We start from the raw sequence: 16,628 nt of genomic DNA on the forward strand, positions 1-16,628 counted from the left end.
ATATCTACTTAAACGAATAAATAACTACTCAATCAATTAGGGGTAAAACTAATATAAAATTTGAAAAAGGACCAAAATTTAATTTTTAAATATAAAGAGATTAAAATAAAAATTAAAAAAATAAATCAAAATTTACACACTGTTTTATAAAAGAAAAATTGAAATTTAGGGATAAAAAATTAAATAATCAACTACCTATTTTTTCGAACTAATCTAATTTTTTATTGAAATCAACACTTAAATCTTTTATTATTAGAAATAGTATTTTATTCTATTTTTATCAATAACTTGTTAGAGTAACTTGTCTCACTTTTCATTATTGAAATTTGAATTGTTAGTTATTCTGGGTTAAAATTCAATTGTTTGTAGAAAAAGTTGCTAAAATTTAAATTAAATTTTTATTCTAACTTTTAATTAATGATATTTGAACCGATTAATATATTATGAACAATGTTACATGATAAATAAATATTATTATTTTTTTATCAAAATTTGATTAGTAATAATTTATATATATTTACAAAAATTTTATATACAAAAAATATATAAATTTTTTTTTCTAAAGATAGTAGATTATATTTCATTAATTATTGAAAAATAAAATACAAAAATGTCCAAAAATAAGACAACATAATAAAATATAGAGATTTTCTAAAAGTACTATACTAAAGGTATTTATATTTATTAGAGAGTGTATATATAAATCAATACAACAGTTTATATTCATAATTTTGAAAATTTGGATACATAAATTAATAAAATTTATTTATTAAAATTAATTTAATTTTTATACTGATCAAATAATAACTAAAAATATAAAAAATTATTGGCCCAAAAATTTGTAATATTATATGGTAAAGATTCTTAATTAGATTTTGTTTTTAAACTTACAAAATAAAGGTGTGAATTAGATTGTTATTTAATATACTATCAAAGGTTTAAAGAGATATTAATAAGTCACTCATCAAAATATAATCAAATTAACACTAAGAATCAAGCATGTGTTTTTCGTAAGATATGCGGACATTTTTTTATACCAACTATAATAACTAACTATCTTTTGGAATAAAACTCTTTAGTTAATCTTTTGGACATTTTTTTATACCAACTATAATAACTAACTATATTAGGTTTTTTATGTTTTTAAGATATTAATATGAGAATGTTTAAAGATAATTAAAATTTATTATTTTTAGTTATTAATTTAATTTTTTTAATTTAATACTTTAATAAATATTAATAATTAATTACTGACAAAAAATAATAAATTCTGTTGACCTTCCTAACAATTTTCTGTTAATATATGTGAATATTTCCCTGTTTTAAAATTACGGTGATATCTAGATCGTTATATCATTTTTTTAAATTTTTTCATATATTATTGTATTATATAGTGAAATTATTCAAGTATCAATCTTGTTCATGTGAGTTGAATTTTATTAACACATTAAATGTTTAAGTTAATATATTATAAAAAAATTATAATCAATTATTAATGTATTTTTTATACTAACTAATAGTGGCTAGAAATCAAAACTATAACAAGAAGAAAAATTTTTTGACCCACTTGCATAGATAAAATAATGCTCTTGAGTTCTATCATATATCATGTCTATAAAGAGATCGTTTGTATATAGATTTTGTTTGACTATCTCATAGATGATTTTTTTTAGGTCTTTCTCTGTCTTTCACCACTTATTCATGTATCTTCCATCTCATCCACCTTTTTTTATTAGGTATTCTGTCGGTCTTCTTCTCACATGTCCAAACCACCTGAAACGTGATTCTAACAATATTTTTCACAATAGATGCTACTCTAACTCTCTCTCTCTTATATCTCCATTTCTTATTCTATATATCTGTATATGACCACTCATTTATCTCAACATCTTTATTTCTGCCACACTTAATTTATGTTTGTACTCTCATTTTGGCCGCCCAATACTCTGTACCATAAAACATAACCGATCTGATAGCAGTGTGATAGAATTTACCTTTAAATTTTAAAGACACTTTTTTGTCACATATAAAATCAGATGCACTCCGTCATTTTGACCAACCTGATTGAATCTTATGATTTACATCCTTTTCAATCTCTCCATTATCCTGTATGATACATCCAATATACGTAAAAAAATTTATTTTTTGTATGATGTTTTCTCTAATCTTCACATCTGTATTAGGATTTTTCCTTCGACGACCGAATTTACATTCCATATATTATGTCTTGCTACGACTTATGCGCAAATCATACACGGTTAGAACTTCTCTTCATAAAAACATGTGTAAACTAATTAGTAAAATACATAATTTCATGTTTTAAGTTAATCAAGTATGTTATGTATATATGTTAAAAATTAATAATTTATATAAAATATATACTGAAATATTTATATATAAATATATAATAATCTATTTTTAATATAAATGTAAGAAGTGTTTAATATATTTTGCAGTGTTTACTAGCTATTCGAATTTCAAGGGAGGTTGCTTTTGGTTTTGTCGAAGTCATTCAATGTTCAATATTTTAAAGAAGAGATAATCATAACAGTTTGGCTTGCAACTGACATTGCCAACTCTTATTCAGGTTTTTTTCTTTTTTTTTTCATATCTTTTTTCCTTTTGATCTTATTACATTGTCCTTTTACTATTCCTTGAAAGAAGAGCTTTGCTATGAATATTTTTAATGAGAGTTTTGGTTGGTTTTGGTCAAGGCCCCCAAATCTAGCTGGGGCCATCTACCCCCATTTTTATTTTTTTTTATTTTTTTTTGCAGAAAAAAATATTTTAATAATACTACTAATAAAATGAAGTATATTAATTGCTAAAGAACAAAGTGATATGAGTCATGCACTTATATAGGGTTTCAAGAGAGACTAAATGAAATGAAACAACAAAAATAAAGATATGTAGATTCATTGTCTGTGGTTTTTAATTAAATGTGACAACTTAGCCATGTCAATGAACATACCCCCCTGTTGGTTTGTATAAATCTATATATGGAGATGAAATAAATCATTAACTAGTTTGGTCAATTCATGTCCAATATATAAATAACTGAAAATATAAATATATTTGGTGGTTCTTTATTTTCGTAGTTATCTTTGATAATGAACAAATTTATGGAGCCATAAAAGAAAATTTCCAAAGTATTTTACAATCATGAATTATATATGATATTGTAATTTTCCTATGATTTTAATTTATAGCAGATCTCCCAAAAGAGTTGCTATATAGCTTGATTTGAAAAAAAAAATATTGCACCATGTCATTATTGTCTTCTATCTGACTTTATTTTTATTATTATTATTATTATTATTATTATTATTATTCAAAGGAGATTATATTCTTCAAACTTAAGATGCATTTAATTTGTATTTGTATTTTTTATTTTTTGAAATTTATGAAAAAGAAATTATAATAACAATAGAGTTTTAAAAATAAAAATACTAAAAATAAAAATAAAAATAAACGCATCCTTAACTTGTAGTTTTCAAATGAGTATTATGTATTCAAGGCTGCATTTGTTTATAAGGACAGAACAGTAAGACACGAGTATAGAGATGCAAAATTTGTATTTGATAAATGAGATTTGAACAGAGATATTATGTTTAAAGACACTGAATTAATATATTTTGTGTCTATTTTGACAGAAAAAATACAAATGCACTAACAAGAAACACAATTTAATTATTTTTATAATTTTTTTAATTATATTTTTTATTATTATATTTTTTTTAAATTTTTTAAATAAAAAATGAGAATAAATTAAATTTTGTTAATTTGTTCTAATTTAACATCAAATAAAATATAAAAATATAAAATTTTGTGTTTTTATTATTTTTATCTTATTTTCAGTATTTTATCTTACCTCGTTCTAAAAAATAAACGCAATTCAAGTTATGAGAGAATAATTAAATCATTTTTCTTTATTTATAACTTAGAAGTAGTTAGCACTCTTGTTTAACTTTTACAGTTACCACTCATCATGCGTTAACAACACTTAGTAATAGTGTTGCTAATTAAGTAGTAACAGTATGGAGCCTTTCATTATTTATAATATCCTTAGCATTTGTTAGGTATCGTTTTGTAATAATCATCATTAAAATATCAAGACATACATTATAAAGTGAACAATGTTACCTTTTAATCAAATTAATTACGTTGCAAACATATTGATACACCAAAAAAGGTGGTCAGATTTAAAGTTCTCATATTCTTCAAGCTCATTCTTGTAATGGAGCTTATTATTAATTAATATATACCTTTACTTGCATAGGCTTAACCTAAATTAGGCAAATTGTCCTAGCTAGTCCTTGTTGAGCCCACCACTTTTTCTTTTCTTAAAAAAAAAAAATAAATTATCGGTATTTACATTTTATTATTAGGAACTAAACTGACATGATTCAATCTTTTTAAAATCTTAAAACAAAAAATAAAAGTTTTTTAATAAAAAAAATTAGTTTGATTAGGAAGTTAATTTTTTTCAAACAATATATATATATATATATATAAATTTTTAAATTAATTTTTTACTTAAAATTTTAAATTTTAAATTTTAAATTATAATTGAACTCTAATTTTTCTAAAAACTAAGGTGAAAAATTATTTTACAATAAAAAATTAATATTGACTAATTACAAATTATTATCCACATATATTTTTTTATTATCCAAAATCAATTTAAAAAGTTTTGATTAGAAACTAAACTAACTTAATTCAACGATTTTAAGGGACCACTATTAATTTTGGAAAGATGAACCATAAGATATTAGCAGCATTAATTAACAAACATTAAATTGCAGCCAGCATGCAATGATTTCTGATTATTTTATGGTGAGATTTCATGATATTTTAACCAAACCTATTGACCTAAAGTTAAGGTTCTAATATTGGGGGCTACCCATGTATGCATATCATCAACCATGCATTGAACAATGAAGAAAGCAAAAAATAAATAGAAAAAATTAGAGTAAATTAAACTATCATTTTTGTTTTTAATATTTAGATTAAATTTTATTTGTATTTTTAATTTTTAATTCGTTCTATTTGTATTTTTAATGTATATAAAAGTGATTTAATATTATTCTGTCATTAATTACACATCATGAGTTTTAGTTAGAGTTCTGAAAATTTTTTTTTTAAGTTAGAATACAAATGTCTAGGAGACAAAATCGATGATTCACTTTGGATAATAGCTCATCAAAAATTAAAATTAATATCCGTAATATTTACATAATTCGCTTTTTTAGAAATATAATTGAACATGAGCACAAATAGTGGGTACAATAATATTAAAATCGAATATATCTAAATAAGACCAAATTGAGAATAAATACATCTAAACAAAAATAATCGAAAAATACAATTTGATCTAGTAGTATAATTAATAATAAGATAATATTAAATTATTTTTATAAGTGTTAGAAATACAAATAAAACTATTTAAAGGTTTATTCCAAACATTAAAGAACAAAAATAATGTATTACTCTAAAAGTTACTAATAATAATAATAATAATAATAATAATAATAATAATAATAAAAGATCAAAGAGGTGGTAGAGTAAGAAGACAGCACTTGCAAGTAAACATGTCTACAAAGTTCTTATATATTTTAAACCAAAATTTGGACTGTCCCTATTTTTCCTCCCATGTCATTATTAGTAGGATGCATTGGGACTTGCATTCACAAAGATCTATGGTTTAGAATAATGGGAAGGAAAAAAAAAAAAAACTTAATTTGCCACACCGCTTTATTTGTATGTAAAAAACAATGCAAATAAAAATAAAAAAATCTAACATACATTCAACTCTTGCTCTTGCCTCTTGCCTCTTGCCTTTGAGTTAGACATTGCTTATAATGTAAAATGTGTGATGATATACATTACTAGTTATATTATTTTTAAATTTAAATTTATTTTTTTATTTAAATATTCATAGTCTAGATATATTAATTTTTTAAACATATACAAAAAACTTAAAGTATATCACTAATAACATATAAAAAGAAAAAAAATTCTATATAGAATCAATAAATAAGAGCATATTATAAGAAAAAAATTTAACTGATAATCTAGAAATTAGTAAATTAATATTTTTTAAGTTGATATTATCTAATATATAATAAGCAATGGAAATTGTACTTAATTAAGTTGAATAAATTAGTGGAAAATCCTGCTTTGGTTTCTTGATTATTATATTAAAAAAAATTTATATGATAACACACACAAATGAGTGCTTGGTATGAGAAAACAAATAATAGAAAAACAAAGGGAGAAATTTAAAAGACTCCATACAAAAATTCCAGCAGCCTAAGCAAAAGGGAGGAGAATTAGATTCCTTAATTAGTACCAATAAATAACTCATCCAATGAGGTGTTGCCACGTGTATATTAGCTATTGTTTTATATTTTTCCTTTTTGTTTCAGTTCCTATATATTGGAGTGGTTATTAATTAATAGATTGAGAAAATAAAAACTGAAATATTATTAGAAGTTACTAATAACTTTATAAACATAAAAGATTATCAATAGAGTTAACAAAAATAATAATTATGTATATCTTTATTAAAAAATTAAGTTTGATTATATGATGTAGGATGCATTTATATAATAATCTATAAATTTTTTTTATAATTCAATTATAGAGTCATACTTTTTTTAGTTAATATCAGTTAAATTTTTTATTTTAAATTTTAAATTATTCAGAAAATAAAAGCTAAATTTTTTTATAATAAATAAAAATAATAAATATTAACTCATAATTAAAGGTTAATTTAATTTCTTCTAATTTATTTATTCATATTTTCATAAACTTTTAAAAATATTTAAATGCATAATTTGCTTTAATCTTAATATATAATACTATAGTAAGAGTTGGTTCATGGTTGGCAATTGGCATGGCTCTCCTTTTGGGAAAATGATTAAATATAGAGCAAGCAACCAAATCCAATTCAAATCAACATGGGATTCGAGATCTCTTAGCAGAGGCCTCCAATAATCCTTTAACCTAATTAATCAAAACATTGAGACATTGCTTATGATTACTCTTCCTCTTCCCTATTGTACAATAATTAATATTTAATATTAATTAAATTAAATCAAATATGGTAATGTTAGTAATTAATTAATTAACTAACATGTGGTTCATGACATAGAGTGAGATGTATATATTATTGTGTGTCCTGAAAATACCATCCAATGTTTTTGCTTTAATCATTTAAAGGGTATAGCATGTTTATTTGGACTTTTAATAATTATGATATTTTTTATTTGCATACTTTTTGCTAATAAAATGCATGTAAACATGCTTCTGATGTGGTCATATCTTTCATCTCTTCTCCCAAAAAAACCAAATTATTGATGTGATTAAAATAGCCAACATTTGCTTATTATTTAGAATACAAGGAAATTAAAGGTGCATTCAGCTTTTTTATTTTATTTACTTTTTTCATGAAATAATCTCTTATTTTTAGTAAAGATATGATTCATTATTATGAATGCTTTAATAGTGGGTGGCAGGAAGGTTTTCTTATTATTCCAGATATGACACTTTCTTTTGTGGATTATGTGCCCATAAATTAAAATTATTCATGATCATCATTCTGTTTATTTTGATGCTATTAGACTAAATATTGGATGTTTAATTTAATTTGCATATTATGTTTATATTTGAATTGAAGTTATGATTATGCTAAACTGAAAACTATTTAGTGCTTATGTATGTGAATATTAATATAAGTATAGTAAAATGTTAATCTGTCTCATAATAATCCAAAAGATTCTAGTAGTGATAGTTTGAAAGTTGTGTTTGAGACAGATATAATTAGATATATATTTACATTATATGTTGTTTAAATAATTCAATATGAAAAAGTTTAGGGACAGAAACTTTATTAAATTTTGGCCAGCATGCAACTAACAAAAGAAAAGTGAGTAATTTCACACTACTGGATGAAATCTCACACCATTAAAATTATCATTGATGACTACTTGATAACTACAAATCACAAAAGTTGCTGACCCTTTAACACTCCTCGTTCAATAATGTTCATTAATTAGTTAGAAGTACTTGGAGATGATAATCAATCAATTAATTAAGTGAACAAAGTTTAATTACTTATTATATTAACATTTTTTTAATTGAAAAAACCTGACACTTTGGGGCCATAAATTGGTAGCAAGCAAAGCAAAGATACATGCATGCATGCATGTGTTAGGGTTTTTATGAATTTCATGTAGACTACATGATGAGACTTTAATAATTATTACTTCCAAAACTTTTTCCAATAACCCTTTTTATTAGGCATTTATTTTTAGAAAAATAAAAACCCTAATGTTAAATTCTACCGGAAAAATCCATTTTTTTTATTTATAAAATGACTTAAAAACTACAAATATATATATGAAAAATTTTCAAATATACTACTATATCGATATTTCATTAATTTTTATCCGTTATCTTAATTATATATATTATATATATTTTTTTAATTAAAAATTATTGAAATATCAATATATCGATATACTTAAAAGTTTTCCATATATATAATGTGCGTTCTCTCTTATCCATTTTCATTCTCTCATCATGTGAAAGTGAAAGTGATTTTTTAGATATGGATTGGGGGTCCCTCTATCCTTCTCCTAGCTCTGAGCAATTTCCTCATGATCAAAATCACAAGTACCTGCTATTCCAAATTCTTTTGTCCATAGACTCAGATATTAATGTTAAATATATCAAAATACATTAGTGTCACAATATATATATGAAAATAAAATTCAAAATATAGTTGACAATAATAAGTCATGTATATAGCTAAGGGTACACTTAGAACAAAAGTAGGATAGCTAAAACAAATAAAGAAATTTAGGTTGGTATGTGTCAATTCTTACTTAATCTTTTGCATAAATTATTGCACATCATATGATTAATTGATGATTGCTGAAATTTGTGGGTGGATAGAAGATATATAGAAGAATATAGACTAGGGGAAAAATCTAGTTTTTTTTTTTTTTAATCCCAAAATTTTGGTGCCTACTATGACCAACCCACCTACAAGGTAGAGCTTAAATAGTGAAAGTTATGTGATATTGGACATAAATTACTATTATCTTCTTCTTCAATATGGCTCACACTTGTAACCCCTATGTTTGTCTTTTTGTAGAAAATGGAGAAAGATGGCATGAGAAAGTACACCTTAGTGTCAATGTCATATTAATGATGAATTGTCAATGATCTATTTTAAATGAAATTTCTTTCTTTTTACATTATTTTTGGGTTAATACATCATATATAATAATATGAATTGAATTTAGATATATTATAAAAAATATTAAGTTATAGTAATAAATAAAACATAATATTAAAAAATACGAGTATTTAAATACACAAATATTTCATATTAAAATTCGAGACAAAATTATGTCTAAACGATATAATATAAATAAACAATATATAGCCTAACCTAATTAATGAATATATTATAACTGATTTTATAATTTAAACATGTAATCTTAAAGTTACACAAATATTACTAATTATGATAATTATAATATAAATAGATTAATTTATAATAACAAAATTGTATGTACATGTGCAGAATTTAAACTCTTAATACTTATTTAAATATATTAATAGACTAATCACTTGATTAACTTAAGTTTGTTCAAGTGACCTCTCTTATTGTTGATAATTAGAAGGAATATTTTTTTGGTGATTTAAACCTAAGACAAATATTATTACTAACTATGCCATGATAATTAAGTCCTAGAATTAAGGATTACCACCAAAATGTCACCAACCATATATAGCCTTTTCTAGCTCATGATGAGGCCATGTAATCATGTATGTTGACCATTGCATGTGCATCACAGATTAAAGCTGAGTCAAACAGTAACTAACAATAACACACTTGACCTAAAATTGGACAAAATTAATAACTAATAAACTCTAGAATTTTACATATCTTAAATTCTATATATAATTATCTAATTCATCATGTTGATCTTATCTAGTTAGTAGAATATTGAATACTTTATTTTTAAAAAATAACTATCTTCATATTTAAGTATCAGAATGTCGAGAACTCAAGATGGTTCTCCACTTTTCTTTGGTATTATCAATTAGCTAACTAACCATATCTTTCTAAATTAATAACTTTTACTTCTTTTGGTACATTGAATAACAATGAGTTTCTTTCTAATAATATTAATCAAAATGCTCTTATCTTATAGTAAAAATAAATTAAATATTGATTCTATTAATTATTGCTATTGTTTTTGGTAAAAGCTTCTATAACTTTTGACCAAAACCTAGTTCAGAGTTCCAAATTACACAAGAGTACGTCAAACACATTAATATGTTTATTATTTGGATTTATTAATTTTGGTAGCAACTAAAATCCAAAACGGATTTAGAATTGAAAAGTTAGTGAGGGATCTGTAGGGGGTGTTGGAGAACTTTTAATTTGGTAGGCTTTCCTTAAATGTTCTTATATTAAGATAGTGACAATGTGACATCCTTTTCAGCCCTTGGAATCACTTTTTTATTTTCTTTTGATGGTATTTTTTAAGTTAAATAATAAAAAAATTAATTTATAATAAATTTAAATTTTATTTAAAATTTTATTATTAACTAATAAATTATTATATATACAAAATAAAATTTAAACTCCTAATATTTATTTAAACAAACTGACTAACTCAAATTTATTAATTACTCTTCTAGTCTTCTATGACAAAATCCTTGTATATTTTAAAAAAGACTCTTTACAATTCCATATATGTAATATTTAATTTGAGTATGTATTATATTGAACCGACTCATTGTATTGAATTAAGTTGTAGCTTCTGTATGTTTATAACTTCATAAAAATCTCAGTAAAAATTCAAATATGAGTATATCCTACTTTATTCATTTTGTATTATATATCTGAAATTATCACTTGGATTGAATTGAAATGTTGTTTTCATCACTTAAATTAATCAAAGCTTCACACTCAATCCGATAGTAATGGATGGGTTCGCTTGTTATACAATAGAAAGTATATATATATATATAGGTGTCGACTCTGATGGCTTGGGAAAAGCTATGACTATGGTGGCTAAGAGTGATAAACCTGTAATAACATGACACGTGGTGATTTGACACTCCTAAGAAAGTTTAGAAAAATAGTAACTTTCATAATCAGGTCAGTAATTGTTAGATGTTGGTAATCGGTTTTTTCTTGTCTTTTTGGTTTTTGGCTTTGAACTAACAAGCTGGTCCTTACCGAAATAGATCGGGTTTCAACCGGAACTGAGAAAGCTTATCCAATCCCAACCCAATTTCTCTACTGAACCACCATGGATCTGCTCCACCTTCTTTGCCGGACTTTCCTCTACACTTGCTACAAGAATATATCTGGCCATTTTCATCCCACCACGGCTGATGCACCTGGATCCGACCTAGTCCGTCTCAGCAGAAGGTGCTGCTGCACGTATCTATGCTACTTGTCGCCGCCGCTTGATCCCTGGTGCGCACTCGAGTTTTCTGGCTTTGTTGGTGTTTTTGACCGTTGCTGCGCTGACAAGGTGCTCAAGCCTCCTCGCTGCCACCCTCGAGCTTTATTTGCAGCGCTTGGTATTCTCTTCAAATGAAAAGCTTTGCTGTCTCCATCATTCATATGCTTCACGTGCTTGATATCCTTAAAAAATGGAGATGCTGCTGCTAAAGTGATTAAGCCCACAAGATTCGATACCGAAACCACGTAGCCTTCTTCCACTACACGCTGATTTTCTCTAGCAATGTCAACCGCACATCTCGTCCATTTCCGGTGGTTGCTTGCCACGCCCTCAATCGCCGACAAGCCATTTCACTAAATGACATTTATATCCCTTGGCACATCACTTATTTACACTATTAGCCATGCGGTAACGAACCAAAATTTACCGTAGTTAGCAAATTAATACAAGGCTTAAAGACAATATACCACACTCCAGTCTCCAGCTGTCAGTTCCTCATTTGTTGGTCAACCTATAGCCACCACTAGCCACCGAAATCATAGCCACCAGAGACACCACCATATATATATATATATATAAGAAATTTATCTTGAACTTCTTTCCATGCGTCACAAAAATATCCACTTAAATACAAGAGTGTTGTATGTATATTATTTTTAGTTTAAGTGTATATCTATATCTTATGAGTATCAGTATTATTTTTAGTTTAGGTATTAAAATAATAGTTTAATTAGTTATTATAATTTTATCAAATTTTAAATTTAAACCGACTAACTCAAATTTATTAATTACTCTTCTAGTCTTCTATGACAAAATCCTTGTATATTTTGAAAAAGACTCTTTACAATTCCATATATGTAATATTTAATTTGAGTATGTATTATATTGAACCGACTCATTGTATTGAATTAAGTTGTAGCTTCTCTATGTTTATAACTTTATAAAAATCTCAGTAAAAATTCAAATATGAGTATATCCTACTTTATCCATTTTGTATTATATATCTGAAATTATCACTTGAATTAAATTGAAATGTTGTTCTCATCACTTAAATTAATCAAAGCTGCACACTCAATCCGATAGTAATGGATGGGTTCGCTTGTTATACAATAGAAAGTATATATATAAGAAATTTATCTTGAACTTCTTTCCATGCGTCACAAAAATATCCACTTAAATATAAGAGTGTTGTATGTATATTATTTTTAGTTTAGGTGTATATCTATATCTTATGAGTATCAGTATTATTTTTAGTTTAGGTATTAAAATAATAGTTTAATTAGTTATTATAATTTTATCAAATTTTAAATTTAAACCGACTAACTCAAATTTATTAATTACTCTTCTAGTCTTCTATGACAAAATCTTTGTATATTTTGAAAAAGACTCTTTACAATTCCATATATGTAATATTTAATTTGAGTATGTATTATATTGAACCGACTCATTGTATTGAATTAAGTTGTAGCTTCTCTATGTTTATAACTTCATAAAAATCTCAGTAAAAATTTAAATATGAGTATATCCTACTTTATCCATTTTGTATTATATATCTGAAATTATCACTTGGATTGAATTGAAATGTTATTTTCATCACTTAAATTAATCAAAGCTTCACACTCAATCCGATAGTAATGGATGGGTTCGCTTGTTATACAATAGAAAGTATATATATATATATATATATATAAAAGAAATTTATCTTGAACTTCTTTTCATGCGTCACAAAAATATCCACTTAAATACAAGAGTGTTGTATGTATATTATTTTTAGTTTAGGTGTATATCTATATCTTATGAGTATCAGTATTATTTTTAGTTTAGGCATTAAAATAATAGTTTAATTAGTTATTATAATTTTATCAAATTTTAAATTTAAACCGACTAACTCAAATTTATTAATTATTCTTCTAGTCTTCTATGACAAAATCCTTGTATATTTTGAAAAAGACTCTTTACAATTTCATATATGTAATATTTAATTTGAGTATGTATTATATTGAACCGACTCATTGTATTGAATTAAGTTGTAGCTTCTCTATGTTTATAACTTTATAAAAATCTCAGTAAAAATTCAAATATGAGTATATCCAACTTTATCCATTTTGTATTATATATCTGAAATTATCACTTGGATTAAATTGAAATGTTGTTCTCATCACTTAAATTAATCAAAGCTGCACACTCAATCCGATAGTAATGGATGGGTTCGCTTGTTATACAATAGAAAGTATATATATAAGAAATTTATCTTGAACTTCTTTCCATGCGTCACAAAAATATCCACTTAAATACAAGAGTGTTGTATGTATATTATTTTTAGTTTAGGTGTATATCTATATCTTATGAGTATCAGTATTATTTTTAGTTTAGGTATTAAAATAATAGTTTAATTAGTTATTATAATTTTATCAAATTTTAAATTTAAACCGACTAACTCAAATTTATTAATTACTCTTCTAGTCTTCTATGACAAAATCCTTGTATATTTTGAAAAAGACTCTTTACAATTCCGTATATGTAATATTTAATTTGAGTATGTATTATATTGAACCGACTCATTGTATTGAATTAAGTTGTAGCTTCTCTATGTTTATAACTTCATAAAAATCTCAGTAAAAATTCAAATATGAGTATATCCTACTTTATCCATTTTGTATTATATATTTGAAATTATCACTTGGATTGAATTGAAATGTTATTTTCATCACTTAAATTAATCAAAGCTTCACACTCAATCCGATAGTAATGGATGGGTTCGCTTGTTATACAATAGAAAGTATATATATATATATATATATATATATATATATATATATATATAAGAAATTTATCTTGAACTTCTTTTCATGCGTCACAAAAATATCCACTTAAATACAAGAGTGTTGTATGTATATTATTTTTAGTTTAGGTATTAAAATAATAGTTTAATTAGTTATTATAATTTTATCAAATTTTAAATTTAAACCGACTAACTCAAATTTATTAATTACTCTTCTAGTCTTCTATGACAAAATCCTTGTATATTTTGAAAAAGACTCTTTACAATTTCATATATGTAATATTTAATTTGAGTATGTATTATATTGAACCGACTCATTGTATTGAATTAAGTTGTAGCTTCTCTATGTTTATAACTTTATAAAAATCTCAGTAAAAATTCAAATATGAGTATATCCTACTTTATCCATTTTGTATTATATATCTGAAATTATCACTTGGATTGAATTGAAATGTTGTTCTCATCACTTAAATTAATCAAAGCTGCACACTCAATCCGATAGTAATGGCACACTTAATCCGATAGTAATGGATGGGTTCGCTTGTTATACAATAGAAAGTAAATAATATATATATATATATATATATATATATATATATATATATATATATATATATAAGAAATTTATCTTGAACTTCTTTCCATGCGTCACAAAAATATCCACTTAAATATAAGAGTGTTGTATGTATATTATTTTAGGTGTATATCTATATCTTATGGGTATCGGTATTATTTTTAGTTTAGGTATTAAAATAATAGTTTAATTAGTTATTATAATTTTATCAAATTTTAAATTTAAAATATTATAATTTAAAAACTTATAATTAAATTTTATATATTAAATAAAACTTTTAATTAAGTCTCATCAATTTTTTTTAAATACAAAATATTTTTAAAATATTTATTTTTATTTTTGATGTGAAATAAATTATACAATATTCTAAAATAAATTTTTAAAATTATTAATTTTATGTTAAAAAATAATAATTTATTAATGAATAATTTAAATATACTTATAATTAAATATAGATATAGTACTCAAAGAGTACTTTCGTATATATTTATTATTATAAATATATAATATTTTTATGTGTATCTAAATTATTCATTAATATAATTAGTAAAATTTAATTATAATTTTTATCTAATATAAATTTTTAAAATATAAAAATTTAATAAAAATATAATAAAAATTACAAAAAATTAATAGAATAAACTAAAAACTAAAAAAATATTTTTTAAATCTCAAAAAAATATACTCTGAATAATATATATTAAAAATAATATAAAATATGATTTATTTTAAATACGTGTCGATCACAAGAGGCTATGGTTGTAGTATTATAGAGGGGCCTCACATGACGAAAGCTCCCAGCTTTTATAGGGACGAAGCTGACATGAGGCACATATTGAAGATGCCAACTTTGGCATAATATGTTCCACTTTTGTTTGTTATTTTTCCATGTAACTTTGTACTTGATTGACAACTTTTGTATTTTAGATGAAATACAAAAGCTCACCTTGAAATTTTTTGTAAATTAATTTTAATATAAAAGTTTGGGACGGTATAATACTAAATTACTAATATATTATAACAGAATGGTATAATATGCTGTTATGACGTTAGAATTTATCACAATTAAAACACGCGACTAACGATTGTTAGAGTTTGAACCACTTAAAGAAATTGTTATTGACGATTTCTCTGGAATTGAATATGTGGCTAGAATTAAGAGAAATTGAAAAAAAAAAGGCTATAATTGAAATATGTTTTAAATAATTTAAAATTCTTTTGGTAAAAGATCGTGATTAATAATTTATTTTTCAGTTATAAAATATGGACATATTGTTGAGTGTTATGTTTGCATTTAATAGATATATCTGTCATATCTTAAATTTTTTCGGACACATTTAAACACATCTAAATATCTTCACGTGTTAGCGTGTTTAATTTTATTTTTAATATGTATTTTTAAAATAAATTTAAAAATAATATATTATTATTTATTAAAATAAAAAATATTTTAAATATTTTTAATAATTAAAAAAGATATTAAAATGATTAAAAAATATTTTATTTTTTAATATCAATAAAATATTATTATAATTTATTTAAAAATTACAAAAATTATTTTTAATATGAAAGTGAAAATAGTATTTTAGTTGAATATTGACCTTTAAGTATATTACATTATTGTGAAAATATTTAATAAGCCCGTCACGTATTTCAACATGTCTCTGCGTGTTCACTCCTCATTCCATTTTTAACAAAGAGCAATGCTAGGGGGCCAGCAATTTTTGTGATTGTTAGCCATCAACTAGCTATCAATGATGATTTGATGGTG

The sequence above is a fragment of the Arachis hypogaea genome, chromosome 1 (assembly GCF_003086295.3).
Source record: "Arachis hypogaea cultivar Tifrunner chromosome 1, arahy.Tifrunner.gnm2.J5K5, whole genome shotgun sequence".
NCBI classification, from domain to species: domain Eukaryota; kingdom Viridiplantae; phylum Streptophyta; class Magnoliopsida; order Fabales; family Fabaceae; genus Arachis; species Arachis hypogaea.